At 36.7% G+C, this 15,815-nt stretch overlaps 1 protein-coding gene across 3 annotated transcripts in view; it reads right to left on the reverse strand.

Moving 5' to 3' along the window:
- The window catches only part of TRIQK (triple QxxK/R motif containing), a 291,278-nt gene that overhangs the window by 144,362 nt on the left and 131,101 nt on the right, over nt 1-15,815 (reverse strand). The window lies entirely within an intron of this gene.

Raw genomic sequence — 15,815 nt, forward strand, 5'->3', positions numbered from 1 at the left:
AAAGAAAAAGAAAAGTTTTTATCTTTGGAAATTACAAAAAAAAATCCCCAGTATTCTTCTTTTGTTGTTTGTTTTTTAACAAAAGAAAGTATAATTTCAAGCTGCTTTGCCTCTTTAATCCCTTTTGTATGACTGGAAATTAGTGACGCATATGGTTCTGAAATTCAAATATAATGCAAAAGACTTTCTACATTTCAATCATTTGAATTCATATTTAATGTATTGAAAAATTAACATAAATGGAATATTTCCAAAAATGTACATATCATACGTGAAAATAGCATGAAAAATTCAATCTTCTTGGCTTTGTCTTACATTACTAAAGCTGGTTCCAGAGAGTTTTGACTATGGCAAGACAACAGTATTTTTATCCACTTCAAAGAAGCATGAAGGCCATCCCGCTTGTTTCTACATCTTTCCTGTGCCATTTTCATAGAAGATGCCCTCATTTAGCAACTACACCTCCACTGTGCAATATGCAGAGAAACATAATTAAATTTAATAGAAGCAGCCCCTGTTTTGAAGACACACTTGATTTAGAGCCACTCACAATTTAAAGCTGCAGGGAGATGTAATTAAATTTTATAGAAGCCACGGCTTTTAAATGAAGACACATGATCTATGTGCATGTGTGAACATACACACACATGCAGTAAAAATGAGACATTTAAAAAGTTATTCTTCTGTAATTATTTATATTATGATTCACAATACAAGACATTATTGCTCAAATGATTTTTATTCATATCATGGGTATGACTATAAGAATTTACCAAGATAACCATTATTGTACCATTACAATAGCACTTTATGACTATACTGATAAATAGTAATCAATATGCATTTTACTATTAATGTTATCTATTCTTTATCTGGCTCTCTCTATTTATGGCAATGACATCAATGGTGAAAATGCTTTAATCATGTGCTTGTTGTTTTTTGCTGGCTGTACCCCGAAAGACTTACTACAAAGATGTAATGTTATTTTAAATAACCTAAGAATGAAATATACATGTTTGCATGTGGATGTGATACACAGGTCATTTGAGCTGGAAAGAATTACACATGCTCTTATTATACATGCATATATAGTGTTTATTAATGCATCTAAAAATTCTAATATGTAGGGGGAATCAAGATACAAATCTATCATAAACCGCTTCCTACCCCCAAACTTTTGATTTAGTCTTTAGAGTTATCTGTACACTGTTAATATTAATGTATGTGCTTAAATTTGATCAGTTTTAAATTTTACTGAAAGGGCAAAAGATATAAATTAAGACTCCTAAAGTCATTAAATGTCTTATGTGGAGGAAAAAAACTCCTTTGTAGATTAAATCTTTGAAGAAGACCCTGTGAAAACTCTTCAGACTGGCTTTGTTCCTTTAATGTCTGTTTAATGCCTTGGAGAAGATATCTTCTGCTTTGACCCCCTTGAACCTTAGAGACTAGCTCAATAAACCACAGAAAGACCAAAAGTTTCAGAAAGAATGGTCTTTAAAACAAAAAACCTTCCTCAGGGCTATAAGCTCGCTTGTGAGAAGAAGCCCAAGGAGGGAGGGGAGATCTGCTATCTTCACCACCATTAATTATCCACTTAGTAATCCACTTCTGCCATAAATGTACTGCTTTCCTAACTGGACTCTCCTTTCCCATGCCTCAAGCCATGGATCGTCAACCAAACTCCAGCCCCCACCCACCCCGAAAAATCCCTCCTTTGTTGTTCAAGATTATCAAACTAGGTAAACTGTGTAACCAGTTTTTAAAGTACACAATTAGATCTTTGTTTTTACGCCGAAGCTCCTTCGGGGCCCATATAATGAATTGTGTGAAGGAAGAAGTGTGGGAATTTCTGGATTAAATGCGTAACATACTCTTTTTTATTTACTGTTATTCTGCAGTTAAAAAATGATACAAATTCTTTACATTACAACTGTTTTATGGCATCTTTTTGGCCTTCCGTCTTAAATTTCTGTCCTTGACTGTCTATACTTTATAGAATCATTGTAAGTTATATTCCATAATACTATTTATTGTATTTCAAGCCACAGAGAATATTCAGAAAAGAACTGATTAAAAACAAATCATATAAATTAAACTTCAAATCTTTTTTTTTTCCTTTGCGGAAACTAGTCAGTGTAATAATCAAACTGTCCAGTCACGTTACTGATGCCCTCATACCAGCATCCCCTCACAGTATGCTAGGTGTTTCATGAATGAAGATATCATAAAAATTTCAACAGCTGTTACCTATGGGTATTGGGATCATGAGTGACATTTTAGTTGTTCTTGCATTTTCTATTTTGAAATTTTCCCCAATAAGTATTTATTATATTATTAGCATAAAAATAGCATTTGTTTTATATATTTATTATATAATTATATTTATATTATTGAAGTATAAAGATAAATGCATTTGATTAATACTTAAAAACAAATATCATTATTTTACATAAACTATTTCATAAAAGCCCCCTCATTTTTTTTTTTTTTTTTAATGTAAGCTGTCACCTATCACCGTGTTTGGTTCATTATGGGTGGTGACTATTTAGATAATTTATTTCCTGCTATTATTTTTTTCCATGTATTAATTAAAAGAAATCACTACCAGCTTAAATACAGGATAATTTTGTGTAATAGTTTTTTTAAAAAACATAAATTCCTTTTCTATTTAAATGTAAATTTACATACCTAATTTTGATTTAAAACTCCCATCTAGCCTCTATTAATTCTCTAGTGGTTATTGGGTATCAAAATCTTACAGTTCATATTTGGGATTTTGATATCTGAGTCAAGATTTATTAACTTCCATATGCTAAAATGTTTAATTAAAGTTAAAGTTCTACTTAAAAGGAAGAAAAGAAAGCAGACAATTGATCTTGAATACAGAATTAGAGTTCATGACTGGTTTAATTCTAGTCTTCCTATCTTTGAACCTTAGCCAGAACTGATTTGTTTTTATTTGTGCTGTTATTTTTGTTTGTTTCCCTTTGATGAGCTGTTTAGTATAGTGGTTAAGACAAAGATTTTGTATTCACACTGCCCCGGATTTAAGTCCTAGTTTCTTCTCCTATTCAGTAAATTTTGATTTGAGTGTCTAATTTGTGCTAAGCATTGTCTGACCTTGGAACTCAACTCAGTTTCATTTCCTCATCTGTAAAAGACAGATAAAATATAACTTATGAGGTTATTGTGAAGATTAAGTCAGATGATCTAAAAAAGGGTTTAGCACAGCATGTGCCACACAATAAACATAGAAACTATTATTGAATAGCATCTGTTTATGTGGATATATTTATAAACTGCTGCACATAGATTTATGTATATATTTTGTTATTGTTAAGCATACAACAGGACTGTTGATGAGATTTTTACTCAGGCAGCATGTGAAAGTCAATTGAACTAAGTCTCTCTTCTTCAAAGACATTCAAGCTCTTTTCTACATTCTAGAACTAGCCTCTGTGATTATCAAGAGCCACAACATAAGAATATTTATAAATTTACTGAGGGCAGGGAACATATTTTATTCTTCCCTTATTTCCTTTACCAGCACACTGCCTGTTACCAAATTGGTGCTAAATAAGTTTTATTGAAGTAAAAACTAAAGTAGCAGAAAATATTGACATTAATTTGTGTCTCCCTTGTTCTGATGACAGACAAAATGATATATCAAATGCACTAATTTTCTTGAGAAAGAAATAATCCATAGAGTTACACATATGCTAACTGAGTCTTATAAGTAAAAGATTTTAAATAAGACTTCAAAAAATGAGGTTAACGTGTAAAGGTGATCAATGTGAAAAGGTAAACAACAAATATAGCTTCCTGAGAAATAACTCTTAAAATTGAAGACTTCCGTAAGCATCTAGGAAGAAAAAAGAAGAAGTTCACAGGTAAGAGAAGAAAAATCATGCAGATTTTCAACTTCTCCAAAATATTTAATGTCAGAAGATAATAAAATAACTTCTTTAGAGTACTTAAGTGCAAAAGGATGTAACTAAATTTTATACCCACCTAAATTGTCATGGTAGACAATCTCAAATAATTAATGATTCACAAAATGTACCACTAAAAAACTTTTCCTGAAAAAAATCTCTTATGTATGTTATTTACCTAACCAAGAGATGCACTATAATGAGCATGATTTAGCTTTAGAGGAAAAATAAGAACTTTTAAATATACTATAATATCTACATAATTCAATAAATGTGGTTATAAAACAAAAGGTGAAGTCTTTAACTAAAACTCTTGCTAGAAAATATTTAATTTATAATAAAATTCACCAACGATAAGATCAAATTACAAATTATATAACAAGAGTTGTACATAAGAAATTATGTTGAGGGCTCCATAAGTGTCATAATTTTCCTCTGTTTCCCATTATTTTTCTTTATTAAATTCTCTACAAGTGAAACATTTTATCTATATAAACAAAATACATATAATATGATAATAAATGAACAAGTTTATCAACTTATCCCATATATTTTTATATGAAATGTTAGTGACTATTACTGGAAGGATTCGTATAATGTGCTATTTGAATGAACATTATGTAAACCATAGCAAAGGACACATTCCTGACTCATCCCTGAAAGTAGCATTTCTTCCTAGCTATATCCCAGACTCATCTAAGAAAAGAGATACTTTCAAGTTATGATGTTTTTTTTCCTCTCCTGTATTTTCTCATTTGTTCTTCCTTTTTTAGTGGGACTATTTCCTAGGCTCTAGTTCCATCCAGACACAGGACTGACTAGCTTCTGCCATGCACCAGTCTCCCACTTCCACTAAAGGACATCATTCTTTTCCCTTTTATCATATGATGAATAGACAGTTCAGTTCTGCCCGACTGCTTATAATTACCCGGTTTTGGAGTCTTTCGGTCTCATCCCTAAATATCAAGGGGTGGAACCCATCCCTCCTCTATTCTGTCTACCTTCTCTGTCAATTATGATCCTTCTTTAAGCTTGGCAAAGCTTTAGTGCATTTCACATGGCAGTACCTTGCTGTGGTCAAATTCATAGCCCTAATCATTATTCCTGTTGACCTTGGTTGTGGCTTACAAGGTTTGCACGTAAGTCTTTTATGGTAATTGTTTGGTATAACTTTTTTTTTTATCCTTTACATATTCTTACCATCTCCATAATCACTGTAAGCTTTAATAATATTGGCCATTTACTGAACAACAATGAAAATTTATCATTATTTTTCTTTGGTAAAGAATAGAGAATATTTTATAGAAATTTTTATAAGGATTTATCTTCATGTTGGTTGATTTGTGAATGAAAAAAGCAGGAGGTCAAAGATAAAAAAAATTCAATGAAAAAACAAAGAATGTTATCAAATTCCAGTTTAGAATAGTGTCTGCCGGGCACCTGGGGGGCTCAATCAGTTAAGCTTCACTTCAGCTCAGTTCATGATCTCATGGTTTCTGAGTTTGAGCCCTGCATGGGGTGTCTGCTGTTAGCACAGAACCTGCTTCAGATCCTCTGTCCCCTCTCTCTCTGCTTCCCCCCACTCTGTCTCTCTCAAAAATAAATAAACATCTAAAATAAAAAGAATATGTCTGCCTGATAGCTTCTGATATATTCTCCCTATAATTCCCTTTAAAATATTATGAAGATACAAGTTTTTTAATATATATATATATATATATATAATTAGCACTATTACCCAAAATTAAAACATGTAGACATTTGGCCAGAATCGAGAAAATATTTCATCAAAAATAAACATGAGGAAGTAGGAATAAGGAAAATCTCTTAATAGCCACTTCATGCTTTATCTCACAAAAAACAGGTGGAAAACAACAGAAGGCCCTCTTAGATTCTCCTATTTTGAGAGTACAGGAAGGAACTGTCATGCCTTCTAACTGTCTGTTTTCCTTGGTTCAATGTTCAAAGAATTAGCAGCCCCAGATCTGGTCGCTGGTCCCTTTTATTCATTATTGCTATTTTCTGTAAATTATGCATTGCATTTTCCCCTTTTTACTTGATTTGTAATATCCCTTCAGACATGATGTCTTCCAGAATAAAACAGGACAGCAATAGGAGTGGATCAGTAGGAACACCTCACAATCATGGAAAAACTGAAGATGGGGTAGAGAGCATGTTTCCATCAGAATGATCAAAGCCTCTGAGATGGAAATGGGCATGGCATTGTTTAGAAAGGCTAATCTGGCTGGAGCATAGGGAAAAACAGAGGAATGGAGGGATGTAAGGTCAACAATAGCAGCTGTGTAATAAGTTTTACTTACTCCGATTACCAAACATTGCCACAAGAGGATATAACCGTGGGAATGACAGAAACTGGTTTATGCTTTTGAAAGGTCAATCCTACTATAAGTTGGAAGATAGTAAAAAAAAAAAAAAAAAAAAAAAAGCACCAAAAGTAGAGGCAAGGAGACAAGACAGAAGGCACAGTCACAACAAATACCTTGATAGAATAATGCTTTGTGTGTGTGTGTGTGATAGGACATCCCTAGCAGGACAGGGAGCTAAGGCTGTCAGAACCAAGAGTGGAACTGGAGAAGCAGGCAGTAAGTGTAGAGTTTAGAGCCTGGTGAAACTGCCTGGCTTTGAGGGGGTGGGGAGCAACCAGGGTCTTGATATGGCAACTCACTAATCCACAGTGTGAGCTGGGTAAGGGAGGCGTGAGACAGGAAAAGCTGAGGTGAGGATCAATGACGCAACACTTCTGTCTGCTAGAGCCTCTTAGATGAACTGTTTTCATTTCCTTGATTAGTTGGCTTTTACTGTGTGACAGACCACTCCCAAACCCAACAGATCAGGTTACCGATCATTTATTCTCATTCACGTGTCTGAAGGTTGGCTGGGGCTGACTAGTATAGGCCAGGCTCAGCCGGGCTTAACTTTATACTACAGGTTAAATCTCCCATGGCCAGGAGTTAGTTGAGACATGTCCTTCATACATGACATGTATGTCCTTCTGCCATGACAGAAAAACAGACGGACAAACACAGACATCTAATGCCTTTTTATGATCTAGACAAACCTGGAACATGTCATTTGTGTTCACATTCCCCATTAGCCAGAGAAAATCACATGGTCAAACCCAATGCCTTCATCCATTTGGGCTGCTATAAAATAAATACCATAAACTGGATGCTCATAAACAACAAACATTTATTCCTCATAGTTCTGGAGACTAGTTCTGCTGAGAGCCTGCTTCCTCACTGATGGTTGTCTTCTCACTATAACCTCCTATTGCACAAGGGGAACTGATATTTCTTGGGCTCTTTTATAAGGGTACCATTCCCATTCATGAGGACTCTACCCTCATAACCTACCAACCTCCCAAAGACTCCACTTCCTAATACCATCACCTTGGTGATTAGGATTTCAGCATATGAATTCTGGGGGTGAGGGGGACTCAAACATTCAGACCTTAGCACCTACCATCAGTAGGATGGGGGAGACACTTGCTTCTAGAGAAAGAACTGCAAAGTCATATGGCAAAGGCTGTGGACGTGGCTCCTTCAGTGGGGTGAGTTCCTTGTATGTCACACAAGTCTCCACGCTTAGATCCTGTGATTGGTTTAACGCTCTGCTGTTGCTATGTTGAAATTCTTAATTTTGAATTTTCAATTTGTAGTAAGTCCTGCAAATAATGTAGCTGGTCCTGGGAGTGGATGCAGGGATAAGTGAAGAATCTGGACCAATAATGAAATCTACCACAGAGAGAGACACACATTTTACAGCATGTTTTTTTTTTTTTTTTTAATTTTTTTTTTCAACGTTTATTTATTTTTGGGACAGAGAGAGACAGAGCATGAATGGGGGAGGGGCAGAGAGAGAGGGAGACACAGAACCGGAAACAGGCTCCAGGCTCTGAGCCATCAGCCCAGAGCCTGACGCGGGGCTCGAACTCACGGACCGCGAGATCGTGACCTGGCTGAAGTCGGACGCTCAACCGACTGCGCCACCCAGGCGCCCCGACACAGCATGTTTTTTAAGGCTCAAGCTTGCTTATGATTATAGCTAAAAAGCAGTAAAAATAGAAGAATAATGAGAGTGTGATATTGACTAATGAAGGAGCAATAGACTATTAGAGGAAGTGAAAGACAAATAAAATAAAACTGTAAGAATATAAGAGTGAAAGTCTCTTGGAAAGAAGTTTAAAAAGCCAGAGATGTGGATTGACAGATGAGAGAGGCAAAACAAGAAAGTAAGAAAATTCTAGGCAAACTAAGTTGGCCATAAGTTAACCATGACATTCACTTTCCAATTAACTGTGAAGCAAAAAAAATACATTTGTGTGTGTGTGTGTGTGTGTGTGTGTGTGTGTGTGTGTGTGTAGGTATTAAAATATAGCTCTCCTGAATTTTGTCTAAAAAATGTAAGATAATATTTTTACACAAATGATTAAATCTGTTAACAACTCTTTAAAGGCAATTATTATAAGATGGTTATGAAATAAAGTTAGCTTTTAATTGGGATAAAAATTATTTCTTATTGATAATTTTGGCTGGCAAGATTTCAAATACTGTATTAGGTGATGATCATATGTTTTGTGATAGGATTATGGCCCACATCATAAACCATTCTGAAATGTATTACAATATTAAAGTTATCAGCTACTTAAAACATCATATTTCAATTGCATTCAAATTTCACATCTGTCTATGAACTACCACATCAAGTATAAATACTACTAAATCACACACTCAACCCCTCAATCACCCTCACAGTCGTTATGTTCATTCTAAGGAAGTTTGTTGTGTGCCTACTATGTGTCCAGATACTTTGCTTCATTGTTTCAATGAAGGCTGTTACTGTAAGCAAAGTATCTTTGAAGACACTTCAATAAATTACTATGATTTCTTTTTAGTATCTCAAATAAATTCCACTAGATTAAGGATATCAAGAAAAGTTCCTCAAGTCTTAATTCAGAAGGATGTGTGAGAAAGTTGGGGTCTACTGGTTAGGAGTCCATACAGAGGAGGTGGTCCTTTGCCACAATATGCTGAAGTAACTGGGACTCTCAGTACAAATACTTGCAGGAGAAAACAGGTGGAAAAATAAGGTGTTTGAAGAGGCAAATGTTATTAGAAGAGATTAGGGGAAATAAATAAAGGAAGAGATTGCAGGACACATATAAAGGGACAAGCTTTCATAAAAAAGTATGTTGATAGCCATTGAGAAGTATAAAATAGGAGGATTCAGCAAATAGAGAAGGAGGCTGAATTGATAAGGTCAGTGAAATAAATTTACTTTTCAATCAACCTTGGTGCATGTTACTTTGGGCCCATTTTGTGGGGCTTTCTTGATAGCAAAAATGTAAGCCATTCAGCAATTTATTCCTTTGCCAAGCTCACAAAATATTGTTCACTGTTCTAACATACCCCAATGAATATTCAATAAACACAAGACTGGGCTAAGAGGAAGCTATATATACAGAAAACCCCCTATTTATGCTATCACAATTTTGCATTTTCTCATTTCCTGAGCCATGAAGTTGTCTATGTTGCTAATGTACAGATTTCTTGCCATTTGCTATCATTTCTCAGAAACTGTTAAAACATAATCTCATGTTTGCTGTGAAATTAGCCTTGAAAAGAAAGCTGCTGAAGAGTACATAGCACCTTCTTGAGTAGTACACACCTCTCCAATTCCTACCGCCTTCCCATTTGGGTAGAAAAATATTATATTTCCCTAGTCAGTGAACAAACAGGCATTGTGAGACACCGCTCTGGTGGTAGGCACTGTGCTAGCTACTGAGAGGATGCTTGAGAGCGAGCCAACCACACCTCCTCTAGAAAGTTACTGAAGAGTAATGAGCAAAGGAGGATTGCTCTGACATAGGTTATAGAAGGCTCACTCTAATTGCCATGTGGACAACAGACTGAGAGGCACAGGGGAGGAGGACCAGGAGAGGGGGCAGCCGTGAGGACAGAGAATGCTATCCGGGGCTACTGTGACAGTCCAGAGTTAGGACAGTGGCTTTGACTAGAGCATTATTAGTGAAGATTACAGAAAGTAGTTGATTTGAAATCCCTATTAGAAAGGAGTCAAAGATGGTAATGTGTTTTTTTGTTTGTTTTTTGGCTTTTTTTTGGTTGGTGTGAGGACGAACGATGTCATTTACTGAAATGGGGAACTTTAAGAAGGAGAAATATTGGAGGCTGTTAGTAAATCAAGAAGTTTGATAGGCCTATGAGACATATCAAGTAGTGATGCTAGGCAGGTGGGAAAGAGGTTGGAGCTTGACGATAGCTCTAAGTATCAGCACATAGATGGTATTTAAAGCCAGGAGGCAGAATGAGACCACCAAACAAGTAATCTACTCAGGGAAGAGATGTAGTGGCAAGATATCTCACTCCCCTGTGATAACTTGGCCCTCACCTCCACTCTGGAGCTCGGTGATCTTGACTGCTGGTCGCTTCCTGGAACTCACCAAGGAATCCACCTGCTGGCAGCATGCCAATTAGTCTGAGTGTGGGTTGTGCGCCTCCCCTCACTGGCCTTGAAACTTCTTCCTCTAGTCTCTGAGGTCATGGCTCCAGTAACACAGTGTAGTTATGTGTTAAAAGGATTGACAAAACCCGACACCCATTACAAGGAAATTCTGTTACAGAAAAGACAGACTTAAAAATCAGCATCTACTTGCCATTGCTTCCAACGTCCATGAACTCAAATGAATCTCCTGGACCCTTCTTCCCTCCCGAGCTCACGTAACAGGTGTTGCTCCCTGCTGGCTTCTCCCAAAGCCCAGTGCTCTCTCCTTCCATTCCAGGCCCCACTACCTGTGCCTTCCTCATCCCCAAGGAGGCCACATTTTTTTTTTAAATCACACAATTTCATTCTACTTTTTCTTAACTTCCCTGATCCATACAGATTTTTGATCTGATGTCAGTATATTCAAAAGTTTTAATAAAGTGTTTAAATAAATGCCCAAAAAAGGGCAGGGTTTTTTTTCCTATAATAAAGTCTGTAATTCCGTAGAATGTGAAAAATACTGCTTTTTTTTAAAGTGACATCTTCCATCTTTCCTTTTTCTAATTGTATTCATAGTACATATGATTTACATATCACACATCTAAGGAGACTCTTAAACTTACTTCTGTTTGTGTTTAGGTCTGGTACTTGAAAAAGTTCTGTCAGTTATCTAAGTCAAATTTAGGAAGTATGTTCCATTGAAATTTATAATAAGCCAAATAATGTACACAGCACAATTACACACACAATATTCTTTCTACTGATTGATTTTAATTTATAGTTTTTCCTATTATTATAGTCCTCTCCTTTCACTACACAAGTGAAATAGAAATTATTGAAAAGTAGAAACAGGAAATTACTGGAAACGTAGCAACAAAATTTGGGAAACAACCCAGCTTGGGAGCTGGATAGAGCTGTGTCTTATTTCAGCCTTCCTGATTCCTAGCTGTGTAGCCCTGAGATGCTCATTCAAATGGCTCTCATGTTCTCATATGCAAAACAGTGACCACCACGTTGCAGCGTTGTTCTGAAGATAGAGAAAATATTTATAAATATCTGCCATATAATAGGCACTAAATCCCAATTACCTGAGATGTTCGGTCTCTGACTTTTTGTTAGGACTCCAGAAGGTGGTCTAGCCACTGGGCTAGTTGGGCACAGCCACCGACCTTTTATATAAACCCTGACCCTGGAAAATGCAAGAGAACATTCCCTGGGTTGCCCATCTCACTTGTCAGCTATTATACTTGACTCCCATCTGCCATGTCAAAGTCACAGGGCTCCTGCTCTTGGCAGTGAGCCCTGCGCTGTCAGCAACTGCTGACAGGTGAGGCCCACTGGCCCAAGATCAGAAAGCTTGCTTGCATTGCAAAAGGACCCACCTCACCTGTCAGCTGTCACAGTCACTCTTTTTACACTACTCCACTCCGGGAAAGGTGATATCTCGTTCAGGAGAAAAACAGTCTAGAGTAATGAAATACAAACGAAGCGATGGCTGTGTGTTTATGAGACTGTGTGTGGTGTTTCTTAGAACTGGTTTGCTTTTGATGGGCACCATTAGAAATGGCTTCTTCCATGGCACTCTAGAGTCACACCTGAAAGTTGCAAAGCTGACTGCCGGCTGAAAAAATGGAATTTGTTGCTGAAAAGGCCCAAATTCATCAGTGGATTCCACCTGTCAGGTGACAGGCCAGGCTCAGGGTATGGCTGCCGTGGCTACATGGTGGGTTCCACCTGTCAGCTGGGCTCCTGGCCAGTCTTTCTGAGTTTAGAGACCCGGTTCTAAACATGAAACACTGAGATGCATAGTATCACTGGTCTGCCCTAAGCATCCATCTGAAAGAGAGCAGCTTTAACACATAGTAAATAACGTTAAAGAACCACAACCTGCCCCTTCGTTACCCCATAAGCATAAACACCATCTTAATTCTACTGACACTACAGACTGTAAGAAATATGACAATTGCATCTTTTCTGTTGCTACAAACACACACACACACACACACACACACACACACACACACTTTCTTATTTGGGGTCCAGAAATTGTAGCCTCACAGAAAAGATCTACGGTTTTTATTATTATTAATTTTAATTTTAGAAAGAGAGAGTTCACACAAGAGGGAGAGTGGGAGAGGGGCGGAGAGAGAGAGAGAGAGAAAGAGAGAGACAATCTTAAGCAGACTCCACACTGAACACAGAGCCCGATGTGGGGCCCAGCGCCGGGCCCCACTCAGGGCTCAACATAGGGCTCGATCTCAAGATCTTGGGATCATGACCTGAACCAAAATCAAGAGTCCAATGATTAACCAACTGAGCCAGCCAGGTGCCCTGAAAAGATTTTTTAAATACCCAAGTACTTAAAATTAGAAATAAAATAACGATCACATAATATTGGAGTAACAAAAACAAAAACATGAAATAAAGAAATTATAGCATTAATTTAAAAATATACAATTTTGGGGGTGCCTGGTGACTCAGTTGGTTAAGTGTCCAACTTCAGCTCAGGACATGATCTTGCGTTTGTGACTTCAATCCCCGCATCGGGTTCTGTGTTGACAACTCAGAACCTGGAGCCTGCCTTGGATTCTGTGTCTCCCTCTTTCTCTGCCTCTCCTCCACTTTCACTCTGTCTCTGTCTCTCAAAAATGAATAAACATTAAAGAACAATTTAAATACACAATTTTTGTTATAACAGTAATTCGTGGCCCTAACATTAAAAAAAAATAGAATACTTATAAAGCGTAGCAAAATAGAATGGTATAGAGGGGAGCACTTAAGTGTCCTCTTTTTCCGATTATTTCCACAGATCCTAATGCCATAGCTTTCTAACATTCACACTTTCACTCATTGCTATCTTTCCCTGCTGGGATTTCACCTCAGCTAGAGTTTGCTGCCCTATAAGCTCACCATAATTTCACCACTGTTGAGTTCAGTGCCTGGCACAGGTAGGCATTCAATATATTTGTGGAATGACTGGATATGTACACTCTTTCATTGAAAGTCAGTCCTCCTTTGGCACTGGATTGAGAACCTGAAGTGTAGAATTTTTTTTCAATCAAGAACACTAAGTGCCTGTACTTAGTCTCATTAGTAAACTCCATCTTGTGTTGGCTGCCATCCAGCTCCCATCAAAAAGACAGTTAAGAAAAATCATATTTGAAAAACAGTGTCTAAGGCAGTGTTTCCTAACTTGAATTATGCTATAGACTGCCAAACTCAAAGTTTTTTAAACAGACAAAACAATTTAGGGAATAAAAAGGGAAGCAACCAAGTTACTAAGGATGAGGTTAAGATGAGAAATGGCCATTAAGTGACAAGTTTTCTTTCTGGAGTTGGGTTTGGGCTTGGGAAATAGATTCATGTCATCTGTTCTTAACCCGAGACAGGCAGAGATTCTAGGTAAGTCATGAGACAGATCACTGGAAATTCATTACTAGTAAGAAATAAGTGGATAATGTGAATGCATTCCTTTTAATGTAAATTAAAAATGACTGAAGGCCAATATTGTCACTCTCACTCACACGTATTTGTAAATTCTTTCTTGTATGGCAGAGAATGGCAAGGCATTTTAGCAATATACCTACATATGCATTTCTACCACACTGAAAATGTGTCACACTTACTGAAGGCACCCTTCATGTGCATTGTGGAAAAAGCAGCAAAGCATTATTGGTCTATAAAAATATTTAACATTTTGTTCTCTGAAATATATATCTTTATCAGACTAAGACATCAGAGGAAAACAATATGAATGGCATTACTTTCCTTAGGTAAAAATATTTGTACAGGGCATGTAAATCCTTTTTCTTTCATACGGGATAATAAAATTGTTGTTGTCTTCTAATACACATTAATTTTAGGTTGAGCATTGTTCTATGATTCCATTCCATTCCTTTGTTGGCTCATTAGCTATAACTCTTTGTTTTGTTATTTCAGTGGTTTATAGCATATATCTTTTATCATATCACTCCACCTTCATGTGATACTATAATGCTTCACCTATAGCATAAGAACCTGACAACAGTATGCTTCCATTTCTTTCTTCCTGATCTTTGTATTTCTGTTGTCATATATTTCACTTCTATGTGTATTATAACCCCCATACTACACTTTTTACTTTTGCTTAGTCAATTTTCTTTGAAAGAGATTTAAGTAGTAAGAAAATAATCTTGGGAGCACCTGAGTGGCTGAGTCAGTTGAGTGTCCCGCTTCGGCTCAGGTCATGATCTCATGGCTCCTGGGGTTTGAGCCCTGCGTTGGGCTCTGTGCTGACAGCTCAGAGCCTGGAACCTGCTTCAGATTCTGTGTCTCCCCCTGTCTCTCCCCTCCCTGTTTGCGCTTCTCTCTCTCTCTCTCAAAAACTAAATAAATGTTAAAAAAAAAATAAAAGAAAAGAATCTTGTACATTAACCCAATGTAGCCACCATTTCCCATGCTCTTTATTCCTTTATGTGGATCAATATTTACTTCTGGTATCATTTTCCTTCTGCCTGAATGGCTTCCTTCAACATTTCTCACAATACAGGTTTGCTAATAACAAATTCTTTCAGCATTTGTATGTCTGAAAGTCTTGATTTTGCTTTCATTTTTGAAAGATATTTTCCCTGGGTTGAGAATTCTAGGTTGACATGTTTTTTCTCTTTTAGTATCTTAAAGAGGGTGCTCCACACTCTAATCATTTGTGCTGTTTCCAGTGAGAAATTTTCTGTCCTTATCTTTTTTTTCCCTTGACTCCTCTTAACATTTTTCTCTTCACTGGTGGTATTAAGCAATTGAATTATGATAGTTTTCTTCAATTCTGGTACTTAGAGTTTATCGAAATTCTTAGACCCATGGGTTTGTAATTTTCACCAAATTTGGACATTTGGGGCCATTATTTCTTGAACTTTTTTTTCTGCCCCTCCCTGTAGGTACGTCACAATAAATAATGATATGCTTATTGTTAGACCATTTGAAGTTTCCCAATGCTCTCTGATACTGTATTTATTTATTTTTAGACTTTTTCTCTCAGTGTGTTTTATTTTGGGTACTTTCTATTACAGTCTTCAAGTTCACTAACTTTGCCTTATCAACATCTAATCTGCTATTATTCTCATCCAGTAAAATTTTTCATCTCACAAATTATAATTTTATTTTATATTTTTTAATTTATATGAAATTTATTGTCAAATTGGTTTCCATACAACACCCAGTGCTCATCCCAAAAGGTGCCCTCCTCATTACCCATCACCCACCCTCTCCTCCCTCCCACCCCCCATCAACCCTCAGTTTGTTCTCAGTTCTCAACAGTCTCTTATGCTTTGGCTCTCTCCCACTCTAACCTCTTTTTTTTTTTTTTTTCCTTCCCCTCCCCCA

This window comes from Herpailurus yagouaroundi, unplaced genomic scaffold (genome assembly GCF_014898765.1).
Source record: "Herpailurus yagouaroundi ecotype Mexico unplaced genomic scaffold, PumYag 186, whole genome shotgun sequence".
In the NCBI taxonomy this organism is placed as follows: Eukaryota; Metazoa; Chordata; class Mammalia; order Carnivora; family Felidae; genus Herpailurus; species Herpailurus yagouaroundi.